A 14,517-nucleotide genomic window follows, 5' to 3' on the forward strand; every position below is an offset into this window, starting at 1 on the left:
CAGCGCTACGAGACGAGCCATTACGGAAGCGTTAAAATCTTCGCCCGGACAGGGACTCGAACCCTGGACCCTTAGGTTAAAAGCCTAATGCTCTACCGACTGAGCTATCCGGCTCACACTTGTTGGGGGATGGAGCAGCTGCAGGCAATGTGAATAACTGGAACGCGTAATTGCTGGCTTCTGGCGCAACTGGCGACTTCACCGACTTGCCACTGGACGCTGGTAGCAGCCCAACAGCGGACCAGTGCCTCTTCTCCCTTTATCCCGGTGCTGACAGTAATTGCATCTCGTGCCTTTTTTCCCCGATTACGCTCGGTTGAAGCTCCGGAAGGAGGGCGACAAACGAGGGTTGGAGGGCCAAAACATGGAGGGTCGTGTGCGCAAAAACTTCGCTTCCGGTACGCGGAATCGAACCCTGGCCTCCTGGGTGAAAGCCAGGTATCCTAGCCACTAGACCACACCGGATTTGCTCGATAAGTGTCAGATTTACTCCCTCTCCTCTGGCATTTCGTGCTGAATCCGGACTCAGTGGTGTTCTCTGTTTGCGAGCATATTTGCGCCTACAGACTGGCATGGCGCACAGCTCGAAACTGACTATTCATTTGCTGTTTGCATCATATTTTACTCATAACAGGGGAGGAGAAAGGTCAAAGCTGTACCTTGCCATAGCTGGATGTAAACATTTTGACGCTGAGGCGTGGACTCCTTGTGGATAACAAACGACAATTCAGTTCGTTCCCTAGCAACAGCAACGCCGTTAATTCAGCCATGATGTACAGCAAATTATATGCCCCGGGTGAGGATCGAACTCACGACCTTAAGATCATGAGACTTACGCGCTGCCCACTGCGCTACCGAGGCACGTCTGCAACCAACGTCCCAGGAAACTTGGTAAGCCTCGCATATTAGAGATAGACAGTTTGCGCTTTCTCAAGAATCTGTTGTGTTGCTACACGTGCTTTCCCGAATTGCTAGATTAAACTGCTGCCGCGGCTTTTCCAACGGAAAGCAGCACTGCCTGAGGTTACAGTACATCGCCCTTGCGGCACCTGAACACAGCGGCCTGTAGGGCCAGGCTGACGCTAGAGTTCAGAAATAGCACGCGTCCGTCCCAAGTACGGTCTCTTGCGTGCTGCGTGTTTGGTTCTTCTCACAGCGAATCCTGCTATACATTTCTGAGGCTGACGCAGCTCAAACGAGCAATCGGCGCGGCAGCATTATAGCGAGAACAGCAAAAACGATGCATCGGCCGGGAATCGAACCGGGCCGCCCGCGTGGTAGGCGAACAACCTGCCGCTTTTTTTGTTGTTGTTCTCATTTTTTTAGTTGCATTTGTTGGGGGCGGTCGACCGTGCTTCCCGAGCATATTCCAGAGTAGCTGTCTGCAGGGAAAGTGGGATTGCCACCCAACGACGCCGGATACAACCGAAAAAAGTGCTACACACGCGGAGTCCCCCACTACACTGCCTTTAAAGCGACCGCTCATCACTATCGTGTGAGTAACCTTGCGGCCGCGGCGACGAGTCTTGCCCAAAGACGCAGCGTGCGTGGAGGCGCTGCCCGAACGCGTGTGGATGCACCCTCCTACCTCGTAAAGCGCCTACAGCTACTATCACCGTGGGCCGCTGCCGGCGGGCGGGAAGCCGACACAGCGCGGCGTCACGGGCAGCGGCTGTGCGGTGGTGGTGTAATGGTGAGCATAGTTGCCTTCCAAGCAGTTGATCCGGGTTCGATTCCCGGCCACCGCAACGGGCGCAAATTTTTACGTATGAGTATGTGAGCCACGTGCTGTTAAATTAACGTTTTCTTTCCGTCGTTGCTCCACGCAGGCCATCCTGTAGTATGTCCCGACTTGTCCCGACTTTGCTCGGCTGACGCGAAAGCTGACGCTTGGAATTCGCCCTTATCAAGAGGGACAGGCGATATAAACGGCTGTGAGAGGTGAGGTGTAGCGAAGTACCAAAACGACAGGCAAACTGCGAAATTTTCTGCTCCTTCTTCTTAAACAAAAAAAATAAAAAAAAGAGACGCAGTCGGTAGGACTCGAACCTACGCTCCCAGAGGGAATCTGATTTCTAGTCAGACGCCTTAACCACTCGGCCCACGACTGCTCGCAGCCAAAAAGTTCCCTCGAATCGTGAAAACTCAAACCGTTCTGCGCAGTATGTTGACAGGAAACGAACTCCGTGCACTGATTACGGCAGGGCTACCAGCGCTACGAGACGAGCCATTACGGAAGCGTTAAAATCTTCGCCCGGACAGGGACTCGAACCCTGGACCCTTAGGTTAAAAGCCTAATGCTCTACCGACTGAGCTATCCGGGCTCACACTTGTTGGGGGATGGAGCAGCTGCAGGCAATGTGAATAACTGGAACGCGTAATTGCTGGCTTCTGGCGCAACTGGCGACTTCACCGACTTGCCACTGACGCTGGTAGCAGCCCAACAGCGGACCAGTGCCTCTTCTCCCTTTATCCCGGTGCTGACAGTAATTGCATCTCGTGCCTTTTTTTCCCCGATTACGCTCGGTTGAAGCTCCGGAAGGAGGGCGACAAACGAGGGTTGGAGGGCCAAAACATGGAGGGTCGTGTGCGCAAAAACTTCGCTTCCGGTACCGGGAATCGAACCCTGGCCTCCTGGGTGAAAGCCAGGTATCCTAGCCACTAGACCACACCGGATTTGCTCGATAAGTGTCAGATTTACTCCCTCTCCTCTGGCATTTCGTGCTGAATCCGGACTCAGTGGTGTTCTCTGTTTGCGAGCATATTTGCGCCTACAGACTGGCATGGCGCCACAGCTCGAAACTGACTATTCATTGCTGTTTGCATCATATTTTACTCATAACAGGGGAGGAGAAAGGTCAAAGCTGTACCTTTGCCATAGCTGGATGTAAACATTTTGACGCTGAGGCGTGGACTCCTTGTGGATAACAAACGACAATTCAGTTCGTTCCCTAGCAACAGCAACGCCGTTAATTCAGCCATGATGTACAGCAAATTATATGCCCCGGGTGAGGATCGAACTCACGACCTTAAGATTATGAGACTTACGCGCTGCCCACTGCGCTACCGAGGCACGTCTGCAACCAACGTCCCAGGAAACTTGGTAAGCCTCGCATATTAGAGATAGACAGTTTGCGCTTTCTCAAGAATCTGTTGTGTTGCTACACGTGCTTTCCCGAATTGCTAGATTAAACTGCTGCCGCGGCTTTTCCAACGGAAAGCAGCACTGCCTGAGGTTACAGTACATCGCCCTTGCGGCACCTGAACACAGCGGCCTGTAGGGCCAGGCTGACGCTAGAGTTCAGAAATAGCACGCGTCCGTCCAAGTACGGTCTCTTGCGTGCTGCGTGTTTGGTTCTTCTCACAGCGAATCCTGCTATACATTTCTGAGGCTGACGCAGCTCAAACGAGCAATCGGCGCGGCAGCATTATAGCGAGAACAGCAAAACGATGCATCGGCCGGGAATCGAACCCGGGCCGCCCGCGTGGTAGGCGAACAACCTGCCGCTTTTTTTGTTGTTGTTCTCATTTTTTTAGTTGCATTTGTTGGGGGCGGTCGACCGTGCTTCCCGAGCATATTCCAGAGTAGCTGTCTGCAGGGAAAGTGGGATTGCCACCCAACGACGCCGGATACAACCGAAAAAAGTGCTACACACGCGGAGTCCCCCACTACACTGCCTTAAAGCGACCGCTCATCACTATCGTGTGAGTAACCTTGCGGCCGCGGCGACGAGTCTTGCCCAAAGACGCAGCGTGCGTGGAGGCGCTGCCCGAACGCGTGTGGATGCACCCTCCTACCTCGTAAAGCGCCTACAGCTACTATCACCGTGGGCCGCTGCCGGCGGGCGGGAAGCCGACACAGCGCGGCGTCACGGGCAGCGGCTGTGCGGTGGTGGTGTAATGGTGAGCATAGTTGCCTTCCAAGCAGTTGATCCGGGTTCGATTCCCGGCCACCGCAACGGGCGCAAATTTTTACGTATGAGTATGTGAGCCACGTGCTGTTAAATTAACGTTTTCTTTCCGTCGTTGCTCCACGCAGGCCATCCTGTAGTATGTCCCGACTTGTCCCGACTTTGCTCGGCTGACGCGAAAGCTGACGCTTGGAATTCGCCCTTATCAAGAGGACAGGCGATATAAACGGCTGTGAGAGGTGAGGTGTAGCGAAGTACCAAAACGACAGGCAAACTGCGAAATTTTCTGCTCCTTCTTCTTAAACAAAAAAATAAAAAAAAGAGACGCAGTCGGTAGGACTCGAACCTACGCTCCCAGAGGGAATCTGATTTCTAGTCAGACGCCTTAACCACTCGGCCACGACTGCTCGCAGCCAAAAAGTTCCCTCGAATCGTGAAAACTCAAACCGTTCTGCGCAGTATGTTGACAGGAAACGAACTCCGTGCACTGATTACGGCAGGGCTACCAGCGCTACGAGACGAGCCATTACGGAAGCGTTAAAATCTTCGCCCGGACAGGGACTCGAACCCTGGACCCTTAGGTTAAAAGCCTAATGCTCTACCGACTGAGCTATCCGGGCTCACACTTGTTGGGGGATGGAGCAGCTGCAGGCAATGTGAATAACTGGAACGCGTAATTGCTGGCTTCTGGCGCAACTGGCGACTTCACCGACTTGCCACTGACGCTGGTAGCAGCCCAACAGCGGACCAGTGCCTCTTCTCCCTTTATCCCGGTGCTGACAGTAATTGCATCTCGTGCCTTTTTTCCCCGATTACGCTCGGTTGAAGCTCCGGAAGGAGGGCGACAAACGAGGGTTGGAGGGCCAAAACATGGAGGGTCGTGTGCGCAAAAACTTCGCTTCCGGTACCGGGAATCGAACCCTGGCCTCCTGGGTGAAAGCCAGGTATCCTAGCCACTAGACCACACCGGATTTGCTCGATAAGTGTCAGATTTACTCCCTCTCCTCTGGCATTTCGTGCTGAATCCGGACTCAGTGGTGTTCTCTGTTTGCGAGCATATTTGCGCCTACAGACTGGCATGGCGCACAGCTCGAAACTGACTATTCATTGCTGTTTGCATCATATTTTACTCATAACAGGGGAGGAGAAAGGTCAAAGCTGTACCTTGCCATAGCTGGATGTAAACATTTTGACGCTGAGGCGTGGACTCCTTGTGGATAACAAACGACAATTCAGTTCGTTCCCTAGCAACAGCAACGCCGTTAATTCAGCCATGATGTACAGCAAATTATATGCCCCGGGTGAGGATCGAACTCACGACCTTAAGATCATGAGACTTACGCGCTGCCCACTGCGCTACCGAGGCACGTCTGCAACCAACGTCCCAGGAAACTTGGTAAGCCTCGCATATTAGAGATAGACAGTTTGCGCTTTCTCAAGAATCTGTTGTGTTGCTACACGTGCTTTCCCGAATTGCTAGATTAAACTGCTGCCGCGGCTTTTCCAACGGAAAGCAGCACTGCCTGAGGTTACAGTACATCGCCCTTGCGGCACCTGAACACAGCGGCCTGTAGGGCCAGGCTGACGCTAGAGTTCAGAAATAGCACGCGTCCGTCCAAGTACGGTCTCTTGCGTGCTGCGTGTTTGGTTCTTCTCACAGCGAATCCTGCTATACATTTCTGAGGCTGACGCAGCTCAAACGAGCAATCGGCGCGGCAGCATTATAGCGAGAACAGCAAAACGATGCATCGGCCGGGAATCGAACCCGGGCCGCCCGCGTGGTAGGCGAACAACCTGCCGCTTTTTTTGTTGTTGTTCTCATTTTTTTAGTTGCATTTGTTGGGGGCGGTCGACCGTGCTTCCCGAGCATATTCCAGAGTAGCTGTCTGCAGGGAAAGTGGGATTGCCACCCAACGACGCCGGATACAACCGAAAAAAGTGCTACACACGCGGAGTCCCCCACTACACTGCCTTAAAGCGACCGCTCATCACTATCGTGTGAGTAACCTTGCGGCCGCGGCGACGAGTCTTGCCCAAAGACGCAGCGTGCGTGGAGGCGCTGCCCGAACGCGTGTGGATGCACCCTCCTACCTCGTAAAGCGCCTACAGCTACTATCACCGTGGGCCGCTGCCGGCGGGCGGGAAGCCGACACAGCGCGGCGTCACGGGCAGCGGCTGTGCGGTGGTGGTGTAATGGTGAGCATAGTTGCCTTCCAAGCAGTTGATCCGGGTTCGATTCCCGGCCACCGCAACGGGCGCAAATTTTTACGTATGAGTATGTGAGCCACGTGCTGTTAAATTAACGTTTTCTTTCCGTCGTTGCTCCACGCAGGCCATCCTGTAGTATGTCCCGACTTGTCCCGACTTTGCTCGGCTGACGCGAAAGCTGACGCTTGGAATTCGCCCTTATCAAGAGGACAGGCGATATAAACGGCTGTGAGAGGTGAGGTGTAGCGAAGTACCAAAACGACAGGCAAACTGCGAAATTTTCTGCTCCTTCTTCTTAAACAAAAAAATAAAAAAAAGAGACGCAGTCGGTAGGACTCGAACCTACGCTCCCAGAGGGAATCTGATTTCTAGTCAGACGCCTTAACCACTCGGCCACGACTGCTCGCAGCCAAAAAGTTCCCTCGAATCGTGAAAACTCAAACCGTTCTGCGCAGTATGTTGACAGGAAACGAACTCCGTGCACTGATTACGGCAGGGCTACCAGCGCTACGAGACGAGCCATTACGGAAGCGTTAAAATCTTCGCCCGGACAGGGACTCGAACCCTGGACCCTTAGGTTAAAAGCCTAATGCTCTACCGACTGAGCTATCCGGGCTCACACTTGTTGGGGGATGGAGCAGCTGCAGGCAATGTGAATAACTGGAACGCGTAATTGCTGGCTTCTGGCGCAACTGGCGACTTCACCGACTTGCCACTGACGCTGGTAGCAGCCCAACAGCGGACCAGTGCCTCTTCTCCCTTTATCCCGGTGCTGACAGTAATTGCATCTCGTGCCTTTTTTCCCCGATTACGCTCGGTTGAAGCTCCGGAAGGAGGGCGACAAACGAGGGTTGGAGGGCCAAAACATGGAGGGTCGTGTGCGCAAAAACTTCGCTTCCGGTACCGGGAATCGAACCCTGGCCTCCTGGGTGAAAGCCAGGTATCCTAGCCACTAGACCACACCGGATTTGCTCGATAAGTGTCAGATTTACTCCCTCTCCTCTGGCATTTCGTGCTGAATCCGGACTCAGTGGTGTTCTCTGTTTGCGAGCATATTTGCGCCTACAGACTGGCATGGCGCACAGCTCGAAACTGACTATTCATTGCTGTTTGCATCATATTTTACTCATAACAGGGGAGGAGAAAGGTCAAAGCTGTACCTTGCCATAGCTGGATGTAAACATTTTGACGCTGAGGCGTGGACTCCTTGTGGATAACAAACGACAATTCAGTTCGTTCCCTAGCAACAGCAACGCCGTTAATTCAGCCATGATGTACAGCAAATTATATGCCCCGGGTGAGGATCGAACTCACGACCTTAAGATTATGAGACTTACGCGCTGCCCACTGCGCTACCGAGGCACGTCTGCAACCAACGTCCCAGGAAACTTGGTAAGCCTCGCATATTAGAGATAGACAGTTTGCGCTTTCTCAAGAATCTGTTGTGTTGCTACACGTGCTTTCCCGAATTGCTAGATTAAACTGCTGCCGCGGCTTTTCCAACGGAAAGCAGCACTGCCTGAGGTTACAGTACATCGCCCTTGCGGCACCTGAACACAGCGGCCTGTAGGGCCAGGCTGACGCTAGAGTTCAGAAATAGCACGCGTCCGTCCAAGTACGGTCTCTTGCGTGCTGCGTGTTTGGTTCTTCTCACAGCGAATCCTGCTATACATTTCTGAGGCTGACGCAGCTCAAACGAGCAATCGGCGCGGCAGCATTATAGCGAGAACAGCAAAACGATGCATCGGCCGGGAATCGAACCCGGGCCGCCCGCGTGGTAGGCGAACAACCTGCCGCTTTTTTTGTTGTTGTTCTCATTTTTTTAGTTGCATTTGTTGGGGGCGGTCGACCGTGCTTCCCGAGCATATTCCAGAGTAGCTGTCTGCAGGGAAAGTGGGATTGCCACCCAACGACGCCGGATACAACCGAAAAAAGTGCTACACACGCGGAGTCCCCCACTACACTGCCTTAAAGCGACCGCTCATCACTATCGTGTGAGTAACCTTGCGGCCGCGGCGACGAGTCTTGCCCAAAGACGCAGCGTGCGTGGAGGCGCTGCCCGAACGCGTGTGGATGCACCCTCCTACCTCGTAAAGCGCCTACAGCTACTATCACCGTGGGCCGCTGCCGGCGGGCGGGAAGCCGACACAGCGCGGCGTCACGGGCAGCGGCTGTGCGGTGGTGGTGTAATGGTGAGCATAGTTGCCTTCCAAGCAGTTGATCCGGGTTCGATTCCCGGCCACCGCAACGGGCGCAAATTTTTACGTATGAGTATGTGAGCCACGTGCTGTTAAATTAACGTTTTCTTTCCGTCGTTGCTCCACGCAGGCCATCCTGTAGTATGTCCCGACTTGTCCCGACTTTGCTCGGCTGACGCGAAAGCTGACGCTTGGAATTCGCCCTTATCAAGAGGACAGGCGATATAAACGGCTGTGAGAGGTGAGGTGTAGCGAAGTACCAAAACGACAGGCAAACTGCGAAATTTTCTGCTCCTTCTTCTTAAACAAAAAAATAAAAAAAAGAGACGCAGTCGGTAGGACTCGAACCTACGCTCCCAGAGGGAATCTGATTTCTAGTCAGACGCCTTAACCACTCGGCCACGACTGCTCGCAGCCAAAAAGTTCCCTCGAATCGTGAAAACTCAAACCGTTCTGCGCAGTATGTTGACAGGAAACGAACTCCGTGCACTGATTACGGCAGGGCTACCAGCGCTACGAGACGAGCCATTACGGAAGCGTTAAAATCTTCGCCCGGACAGGGACTCGAACCCTGGACCCTTAGGTTAAAAGCCTAATGCTCTACCGACTGAGCTATCCGGGCTCACACTTGTTGGGGGATGGAGCAGCTGCAGGCAATGTGAATAACTGGAACGCGTAATTGCTGGCTTCTGGCGCAACTGGCGACTTCACCGACTTGCCACTGACGCTGGTAGCAGCCCAACAGCGGACCAGTGCCTCTTCTCCCTTTATCCCGGTGCTGACAGTAATTGCATCTCGTGCCTTTTTTCCCCGATTACGCTCGGTTGAAGCTCCGGAAGGAGGGCGACAAACGAGGGTTGGAGGGCCAAAACATGGAGGGTCGTGTGCGCAAAAACTTCGCTTCCGGTACCGGGAATCGAACCCTGGCCTCCTGGGTGAAAGCCAGGTATCCTAGCCACTAGACCACACCGGATTTGCTCGATAAGTGTCAGATTTACTCCCTCTCCTCTGGCATTTCGTGCTGAATCCGGACTCAGTGGTGTTCTCTGTTTGCGAGCATATTTGCGCCTACAGACTGGCATGGCGCACAGCTCGAAACTGACTATTCATTGCTGTTTGCATCATATTTTACTCATAACAGGGGAGGAGAAAGGTCAAAGCTGTACCTTGCCATAGCTGGATGTAAACATTTTGACGCTGAGGCGTGGACTCCTTGTGGATAACAAACGACAATTCAGTTCGTTCCCTAGCAACAGCAACGCCGTTAATTCAGCCATGATGTACAGCAAATTATATGCCCCGGGTGAGGATCGAACTCACGACCTTAAGATCATGAGACTTACGCGCTGCCCACTGCGCTACCGAGGCACGTCTGCAACCAACGTCCCAGGAAACTTGGTAAGCCTCGCATATTAGAGATAGACAGTTTGCGCTTTCTCAAGAATCTGTTGTGTTGCTACACGTGCTTTCCCGAATTGCTAGATTAAACTGCTGCCGCGGCTTTTCCAACGGAAAGCAGCACTGCCTGAGGTTACAGTACATCGCCCTTGCGGCACCTGAACACAGCGGCCTGTAGGGCCAGGCTGACGCTAGAGTTCAGAAATAGCACGCGTCCGTCCAAGTACGGTCTCTTGCGTGCTGCGTGTTTGGTTCTTCTCACAGCGAATCCTGCTATACATTTCTGAGGCTGACGCAGCTCAAACGAGCAATCGGCGCGGCAGCATTATAGCGAGAACAGCAAAACGATGCATCGGCCGGGAATCGAACCCGGGCCGCCCGCGTGGTAGGCGAACAACCTGCCGCTTTTTTTGTTGTTGTTCTCATTTTTTTAGTTGCATTTGTTGGGGGCGGTCGACCGTGCTTCCCGAGCATATTCCAGAGTAGCTGTCTGCAGGGAAAGTGGGATTGCCACCCAACGACGCCGGATACAACCGAAAAAAGTGCTACACACGCGGAGTCCCCCACTACACTGCCTTAAAGCGACCGCTCATCACTATCGTGTGAGTAACCTTGCGGCCGCGGCGACGAGTCTTGCCCAAAGACGCAGCGTGCGTGGAGGCGCTGCCCGAACGCGTGTGGATGCACCCTCCTACCTCGTAAAGCGCCTACAGCTACTATCACCGTGGGCCGCTGCCGGCGGGCGGGAAGCCGACACAGCGCGGCGTCACGGGCAGCGGCTGTGCGGTGGTGGTGTAATGGTGAGCATAGTTGCCTTCCAAGCAGTTGATCCGGGTTCGATTCCCGGCCACCGCAACGGGCGCAAATTTTTACGTATGAGTATGTGAGCCACGTGCTGTTAAATTAACGTTTTCTTTCCGTCGTTGCTCCACGCAGGCCATCCTGTAGTATGTCCCGACTTGTCCCGACTTTGCTCGGCTGACGCGAAAGCTGACGCTTGGAATTCGCCCTTATCAAGAGGACAGGCGATATAAACGGCTGTGAGAGGTGAGGTGTAGCGAAGTACCAAAACGACAGGCAAACTGCGAAATTTTCTGCTCCTTCTTCTTAAACAAAAAAATAAAAAAAAGAGACGCAGTCGGTAGGACTCGAACCTACGCTCCCAGAGGGAATCTGATTTCTAGTCAGACGCCTTAACCACTCGGCCACGACTGCTCGCAGCCAAAAAGTTCCCTCGAATCGTGAAAACTCAAACCGTTCTGCGCAGTATGTTGACAGGAAACGAACTCCGTGCACTGATTACGGCAGGGCTACCAGCGCTACGAGACGAGCCATTACGGAAGCGTTAAAATCTTCGCCCGGACAGGGACTCGAACCCTGGACCCTTAGGTTAAAAGCCTAATGCTCTACCGACTGAGCTATCCGGGCTCACACTTGTTGGGGGATGGAGCAGCTGCAGGCAATGTGAATAACTGGAACGCGTAATTGCTGGCTTCTGGCGCAACTGGCGACTTCACCGACTTGCCACTGACGCTGGTAGCAGCCCAACAGCGGACCAGTGCCTCTTCTCCCTTTATCCCGGTGCTGACAGTAATTGCATCTCGTGCCTTTTTTCCCCGATTACGCTCGGTTGAAGCTCCGGAAGGAGGGCGACAAACGAGGGTTGGAGGGCCAAAACATGGAGGGTCGTGTGCGCAAAAACTTCGCTTCCGGTACCGGGAATCGAACCCTGGCCTCCTGGGTGAAAGCCAGGTATCCTAGCCACTAGACCACACCGGATTTGCTCGATAAGTGTCAGATTTACTCCCTCTCCTCTGGCATTTCGTGCTGAATCCGGACTCAGTGGTGTTCTCTGTTTGCGAGCATATTTGCGCCTACAGACTGGCATGGCGCACAGCTCGAAACTGACTATTCATTGCTGTTTGCATCATATTTTACTCATAACAGGGGAGGAGAAAGGTCAAAGCTGTACCTTGCCATAGCTGGATGTAAACATTTTGACGCTGAGGCGTGGACTCCTTGTGGATAACAAACGACAATTCAGTTCGTTCCCTAGCAACAGCAACGCCGTTAATTCAGCCATGATGTACAGCAAATTATATGCCCCGGGTGAGGATCGAACTCACGACCTTAAGATCATGAGACTTACGCGCTGCCCACTGCGCTACCGAGGCACGTCTGCAACCAACGTCCCAGGAAACTTGGTAAGCCTCGCATATTAGAGATAGACAGTTTGCGCTTTCTCAAGAATCTGTTGTGTTGCTACACGTGCTTTCCCGAATTGCTAGATTAAACTGCTGCCGCGGCTTTTCCAACGGAAAGCAGCACTGCCTGAGGTTACAGTACATCGCCCTTGCGGCACCTGAACACAGCGGCCTGTAGGGCCAGGCTGACGCTAGAGTTCAGAAATAGCACGCGTCCGTCCAAGTACGGTCTCTTGCGTGCTGCGTGTTTGGTTCTTCTCACAGCGAATCCTGCTATACATTTCTGAGGCTGACGCAGCTCAAACGAGCAATCGGCGCGGCAGCATTATAGCGAGAACAGCAAAACGATGCATCGGCCGGGAATCGAACCCGGGCCGCCCGCGTGGTAGGCGAACAACCTGCCGCTTTTTTTGTTGTTGTTCTCATTTTTTTAGTTGCATTTGTTGGGGGCGGTCGACCGTGCTTCCCGAGCATATTCCAGAGTAGCTGTCTGCAGGGAAAGTGGGATTGCCACCCAACGACGCCGGATACAACCGAAAAAAGTGCTACACACGCGGAGTCCCCCACTACACTGCCTTAAAGCGACCGCTCATCACTATCGTGTGAGTAACCTTGCGGCCGCGGCGACGAGTCTTGCCCAAAGACGCAGCGTGCGTGGAGGCGCTGCCCGAACGCGTGTGGATGCACCCTCCTACCTCGTAAAGCGCCTACAGCTACTATCACCGTGGGCCGCTGCCGGCGGGCGGGAAGCCGACACAGCGCGGCGTCACGGGCAGCGGCTGTGCGGTGGTGGTGTAATGGTGAGCATAGTTGCCTTCCAAGCAGTTGATCCGGGTTCGATTCCCGGCCACCGCAACGGGCGCAAATTTTTACGTATGAGTATGTGAGCCACGTGCTGTTAAATTAACGTTTTCTTTCCGTCGTTGCTCCACGCAGGCCATCCTGTAGTATGTCCCGACTTGTCCCGACTTTGCTCGGCTGACGCGAAAGCTGACGCTTGGAATTCGCCCTTATCAAGAGGACAGGCGATATAAACGGCTGTGAGAGGTGAGGTGTAGCGAAGTACCAAAACGACAGGCAAACTGCGAAATTTTCTGCTCCTTCTTCTTAAACAAAAAAATAAAAAAAAGAGACGCAGTCGGTAGGACTCGAACCTACGCTCCCAGAGGGAATCTGATTTCTAGTCAGACGCCTTAACCACTCGGCCACGACTGCTCGCAGCCAAAAAGTTCCCTCGAATCGTGAAAACTCAAACCGTTCTGCGCAGTATGTTGACAGGAAACGAACTCCGTGCACTGATTACGGCAGGGCTACCAGCGCTACGAGACGAGCCATTACGGAAGCGTTAAAATCTTCGCCCGGACAGGGACTCGAACCCTGGACCCTTAGGTTAAAAGCCTAATGCTCTACCGACTGAGCTATCCGGGCTCACACTTGTTGGGGGATGGAGCAGCTGCAGGCAATGTGAATAACTGGAACGCGTAATTGCTGGCTTCTGGCGCAACTGGCGACTTCACCGACTTGCCACTGACGCTGGTAGCAGCCCAACAGCGGACCAGTGCCTCTTCTCCCTTTATCCCGGTGCTGACAGTAATTGCATCTCGTGCCTTTTTTCCCCGATTACGCTCGGTTGAAGCTCCGGAAGGAGGGCGACAAACGAGGGTTGGAGGGCCAAAACATGGAGGGTCGTGTGCGCAAAAACTTCGCTTCCGGTACCGGGAATCGAACCCTGGCCTCCTGGGTGAAAGCCAGGTATCCTAGCCACTAGACCACACCGGATTTGCTCGATAAGTGTCAGATTTACTCCCTCTCCTCTGGCATTTCGTGCTGAATCCGGACTCAGTGGTGTTCTCTGTTTGCGAGCATATTTGCGCCTACAGACTGGCATGGCGCACAGCTCGAAACTGACTATTCATTGCTGTTTGCATCATATTTTACTCATAACAGGGGAGGAGAAAGGTCAAAGCTGTACCTTGCCATAGCTGGATGTAAACATTTTGACGCTGAGGCGTGGACTCCTTGTGGATAACAAACGACAATTCAGTTCGTTCCCTAGCAACAGCAACGCCGTTAATTCAGCCATGATGTACAGCAAATTATATGCCCCGGGTGAGGATCGAACTCACGACCTTAAGATCATGAGACTTACGCGCTGCCCACTGCGCTACCGAGGCACGTCTGCAACCAACGTCCCAGGAAACTTGGTAAGCCTCGCATATTAGAGATAGACAGTTTGCGCTTTCTCAAGAATCTGTTGTGTTGCTACACGTGCTTTCCCGAATTGCTAGATTAAACTGCTGCCGCGGCTTTTCCAACGGAAAGCAGCACTGCCTGAGGTTACAGTACATCGCCCTTGCGGCACCTGAACACAGCGGCCTGTAGGGCCAGGCTGACGCTAGAGTTCAGAAATAGCACGCGTCCGTCCAAGTACGGTCTCTTGCGTGCTGCGTGTTTGGTTCTTCTCACAGCGAATCCTGCTATACATTTCTGAGGCTGACGCAGCTCAAACGAGCAATCGGCGCGGCAGCATTATAGCGAGAACAGCAAAACGATGCATCGGCCGGGAATCGAACCCGGGCCGCCCGCGTGGTAGGCGAA

The 14,517-nt window shown here is 53.5% G+C and overlaps 32 non-coding genes across 32 annotated transcripts; 6 read left to right on the plus strand and 26 right to left on the minus strand.

The window, feature by feature from the left end:
• Positions 1 to 41: 41 nt before the first annotated feature.
• Positions 42 to 114, minus strand: Trnak-uuu (transfer RNA lysine (anticodon UUU)). The gene has a single exon. It is a non-coding gene; the product is annotated as a tRNA-Lys (tRNA).
• Positions 115 to 788: 674 nt separating this feature from the next.
• On the minus strand, positions 789 to 861 carry Trnam-cau (transfer RNA methionine (anticodon CAU)). The gene has a single exon. It is a non-coding gene; the product is annotated as a tRNA-Met (tRNA).
• An 815-nt stretch (positions 862 to 1,676) lies between these two features.
• On the plus strand, positions 1,677 to 1,748 carry Trnag-ucc (transfer RNA glycine (anticodon UCC)). Its single transcript has one exon. It is a non-coding gene; the product is annotated as a tRNA-Gly (tRNA).
• Positions 1,749 to 2,028: 280 nt separating this feature from the next.
• Trnas-aga (transfer RNA serine (anticodon AGA)) lies at positions 2,029 to 2,111 on the minus strand. Its single transcript has one exon. It is a non-coding gene; the product is annotated as a tRNA-Ser (tRNA).
• A 140-nt stretch (positions 2,112 to 2,251) lies between these two features.
• Trnak-uuu (transfer RNA lysine (anticodon UUU)) lies at positions 2,252 to 2,324 on the minus strand. The gene has a single exon. It is a non-coding gene; the product is annotated as a tRNA-Lys (tRNA).
• Positions 2,325 to 2,604: 280 nt separating this feature from the next.
• On the minus strand, positions 2,605 to 2,676 carry Trnae-uuc (transfer RNA glutamic acid (anticodon UUC)). Its single transcript has one exon. It is a non-coding gene; the product is annotated as a tRNA-Glu (tRNA).
• Positions 2,677 to 3,000: 324 nt separating this feature from the next.
• Trnam-cau (transfer RNA methionine (anticodon CAU)) lies at positions 3,001 to 3,073 on the minus strand. Its single transcript has one exon. It is a non-coding gene; the product is annotated as a tRNA-Met (tRNA).
• Positions 3,074 to 3,886: 813 nt separating this feature from the next.
• Trnag-ucc (transfer RNA glycine (anticodon UCC)) lies at positions 3,887 to 3,958 on the plus strand. Its single transcript has one exon. It is a non-coding gene; the product is annotated as a tRNA-Gly (tRNA).
• A 278-nt stretch (positions 3,959 to 4,236) lies between these two features.
• Trnas-aga (transfer RNA serine (anticodon AGA)) lies at positions 4,237 to 4,318 on the minus strand. The gene has a single exon. It is a non-coding gene; the product is annotated as a tRNA-Ser (tRNA).
• A 140-nt stretch (positions 4,319 to 4,458) lies between these two features.
• Trnak-uuu (transfer RNA lysine (anticodon UUU)) lies at positions 4,459 to 4,531 on the minus strand. The gene has a single exon. It is a non-coding gene; the product is annotated as a tRNA-Lys (tRNA).
• A 279-nt stretch (positions 4,532 to 4,810) lies between these two features.
• On the minus strand, positions 4,811 to 4,882 carry Trnae-uuc (transfer RNA glutamic acid (anticodon UUC)). The gene has a single exon. It is a non-coding gene; the product is annotated as a tRNA-Glu (tRNA).
• Positions 4,883 to 5,204: 322 nt separating this feature from the next.
• Trnam-cau (transfer RNA methionine (anticodon CAU)) lies at positions 5,205 to 5,277 on the minus strand. Its single transcript has one exon. It is a non-coding gene; the product is annotated as a tRNA-Met (tRNA).
• An 813-nt stretch (positions 5,278 to 6,090) lies between these two features.
• Trnag-ucc (transfer RNA glycine (anticodon UCC)) lies at positions 6,091 to 6,162 on the plus strand. The gene has a single exon. It is a non-coding gene; the product is annotated as a tRNA-Gly (tRNA).
• Positions 6,163 to 6,440: 278 nt separating this feature from the next.
• On the minus strand, positions 6,441 to 6,522 carry Trnas-aga (transfer RNA serine (anticodon AGA)). Its single transcript has one exon. It is a non-coding gene; the product is annotated as a tRNA-Ser (tRNA).
• Positions 6,523 to 6,662: 140 nt separating this feature from the next.
• Positions 6,663 to 6,735, minus strand: Trnak-uuu (transfer RNA lysine (anticodon UUU)). Its single transcript has one exon. It is a non-coding gene; the product is annotated as a tRNA-Lys (tRNA).
• Positions 6,736 to 7,014: 279 nt separating this feature from the next.
• On the minus strand, positions 7,015 to 7,086 carry Trnae-uuc (transfer RNA glutamic acid (anticodon UUC)). Its single transcript has one exon. It is a non-coding gene; the product is annotated as a tRNA-Glu (tRNA).
• Positions 7,087 to 7,408: 322 nt separating this feature from the next.
• On the minus strand, positions 7,409 to 7,481 carry Trnam-cau (transfer RNA methionine (anticodon CAU)). The gene has a single exon. It is a non-coding gene; the product is annotated as a tRNA-Met (tRNA).
• An 813-nt stretch (positions 7,482 to 8,294) lies between these two features.
• Positions 8,295 to 8,366, plus strand: Trnag-ucc (transfer RNA glycine (anticodon UCC)). The gene has a single exon. It is a non-coding gene; the product is annotated as a tRNA-Gly (tRNA).
• Positions 8,367 to 8,644: 278 nt separating this feature from the next.
• On the minus strand, positions 8,645 to 8,726 carry Trnas-aga (transfer RNA serine (anticodon AGA)). The gene has a single exon. It is a non-coding gene; the product is annotated as a tRNA-Ser (tRNA).
• Positions 8,727 to 8,866: 140 nt separating this feature from the next.
• On the minus strand, positions 8,867 to 8,939 carry Trnak-uuu (transfer RNA lysine (anticodon UUU)). Its single transcript has one exon. It is a non-coding gene; the product is annotated as a tRNA-Lys (tRNA).
• Positions 8,940 to 9,218: 279 nt separating this feature from the next.
• Positions 9,219 to 9,290, minus strand: Trnae-uuc (transfer RNA glutamic acid (anticodon UUC)). The gene has a single exon. It is a non-coding gene; the product is annotated as a tRNA-Glu (tRNA).
• A 322-nt stretch (positions 9,291 to 9,612) lies between these two features.
• Positions 9,613 to 9,685, minus strand: Trnam-cau (transfer RNA methionine (anticodon CAU)). Its single transcript has one exon. It is a non-coding gene; the product is annotated as a tRNA-Met (tRNA).
• Positions 9,686 to 10,498: 813 nt separating this feature from the next.
• Positions 10,499 to 10,570, plus strand: Trnag-ucc (transfer RNA glycine (anticodon UCC)). Its single transcript has one exon. It is a non-coding gene; the product is annotated as a tRNA-Gly (tRNA).
• Positions 10,571 to 10,848: 278 nt separating this feature from the next.
• Positions 10,849 to 10,930, minus strand: Trnas-aga (transfer RNA serine (anticodon AGA)). Its single transcript has one exon. It is a non-coding gene; the product is annotated as a tRNA-Ser (tRNA).
• Positions 10,931 to 11,070: 140 nt separating this feature from the next.
• Trnak-uuu (transfer RNA lysine (anticodon UUU)) lies at positions 11,071 to 11,143 on the minus strand. Its single transcript has one exon. It is a non-coding gene; the product is annotated as a tRNA-Lys (tRNA).
• A 279-nt stretch (positions 11,144 to 11,422) lies between these two features.
• Positions 11,423 to 11,494, minus strand: Trnae-uuc (transfer RNA glutamic acid (anticodon UUC)). The gene has a single exon. It is a non-coding gene; the product is annotated as a tRNA-Glu (tRNA).
• A 322-nt stretch (positions 11,495 to 11,816) lies between these two features.
• On the minus strand, positions 11,817 to 11,889 carry Trnam-cau (transfer RNA methionine (anticodon CAU)). The gene has a single exon. It is a non-coding gene; the product is annotated as a tRNA-Met (tRNA).
• An 813-nt stretch (positions 11,890 to 12,702) lies between these two features.
• Trnag-ucc (transfer RNA glycine (anticodon UCC)) lies at positions 12,703 to 12,774 on the plus strand. Its single transcript has one exon. It is a non-coding gene; the product is annotated as a tRNA-Gly (tRNA).
• A 278-nt stretch (positions 12,775 to 13,052) lies between these two features.
• On the minus strand, positions 13,053 to 13,134 carry Trnas-aga (transfer RNA serine (anticodon AGA)). Its single transcript has one exon. It is a non-coding gene; the product is annotated as a tRNA-Ser (tRNA).
• Positions 13,135 to 13,274: 140 nt separating this feature from the next.
• Trnak-uuu (transfer RNA lysine (anticodon UUU)) lies at positions 13,275 to 13,347 on the minus strand. The gene has a single exon. It is a non-coding gene; the product is annotated as a tRNA-Lys (tRNA).
• A 279-nt stretch (positions 13,348 to 13,626) lies between these two features.
• Trnae-uuc (transfer RNA glutamic acid (anticodon UUC)) lies at positions 13,627 to 13,698 on the minus strand. The gene has a single exon. It is a non-coding gene; the product is annotated as a tRNA-Glu (tRNA).
• A 322-nt stretch (positions 13,699 to 14,020) lies between these two features.
• Trnam-cau (transfer RNA methionine (anticodon CAU)) lies at positions 14,021 to 14,093 on the minus strand. Its single transcript has one exon. It is a non-coding gene; the product is annotated as a tRNA-Met (tRNA).
• Positions 14,094 to 14,517: the final 424 nt, after the last annotated feature.

The sequence above is a fragment of the Schistocerca serialis genome, chromosome 4 (genome assembly GCF_023864345.2).
Source record: "Schistocerca serialis cubense isolate TAMUIC-IGC-003099 chromosome 4, iqSchSeri2.2, whole genome shotgun sequence".
Lineage (NCBI taxonomy): Eukaryota > Metazoa > Arthropoda > Insecta > Orthoptera > Acrididae > Schistocerca > Schistocerca serialis.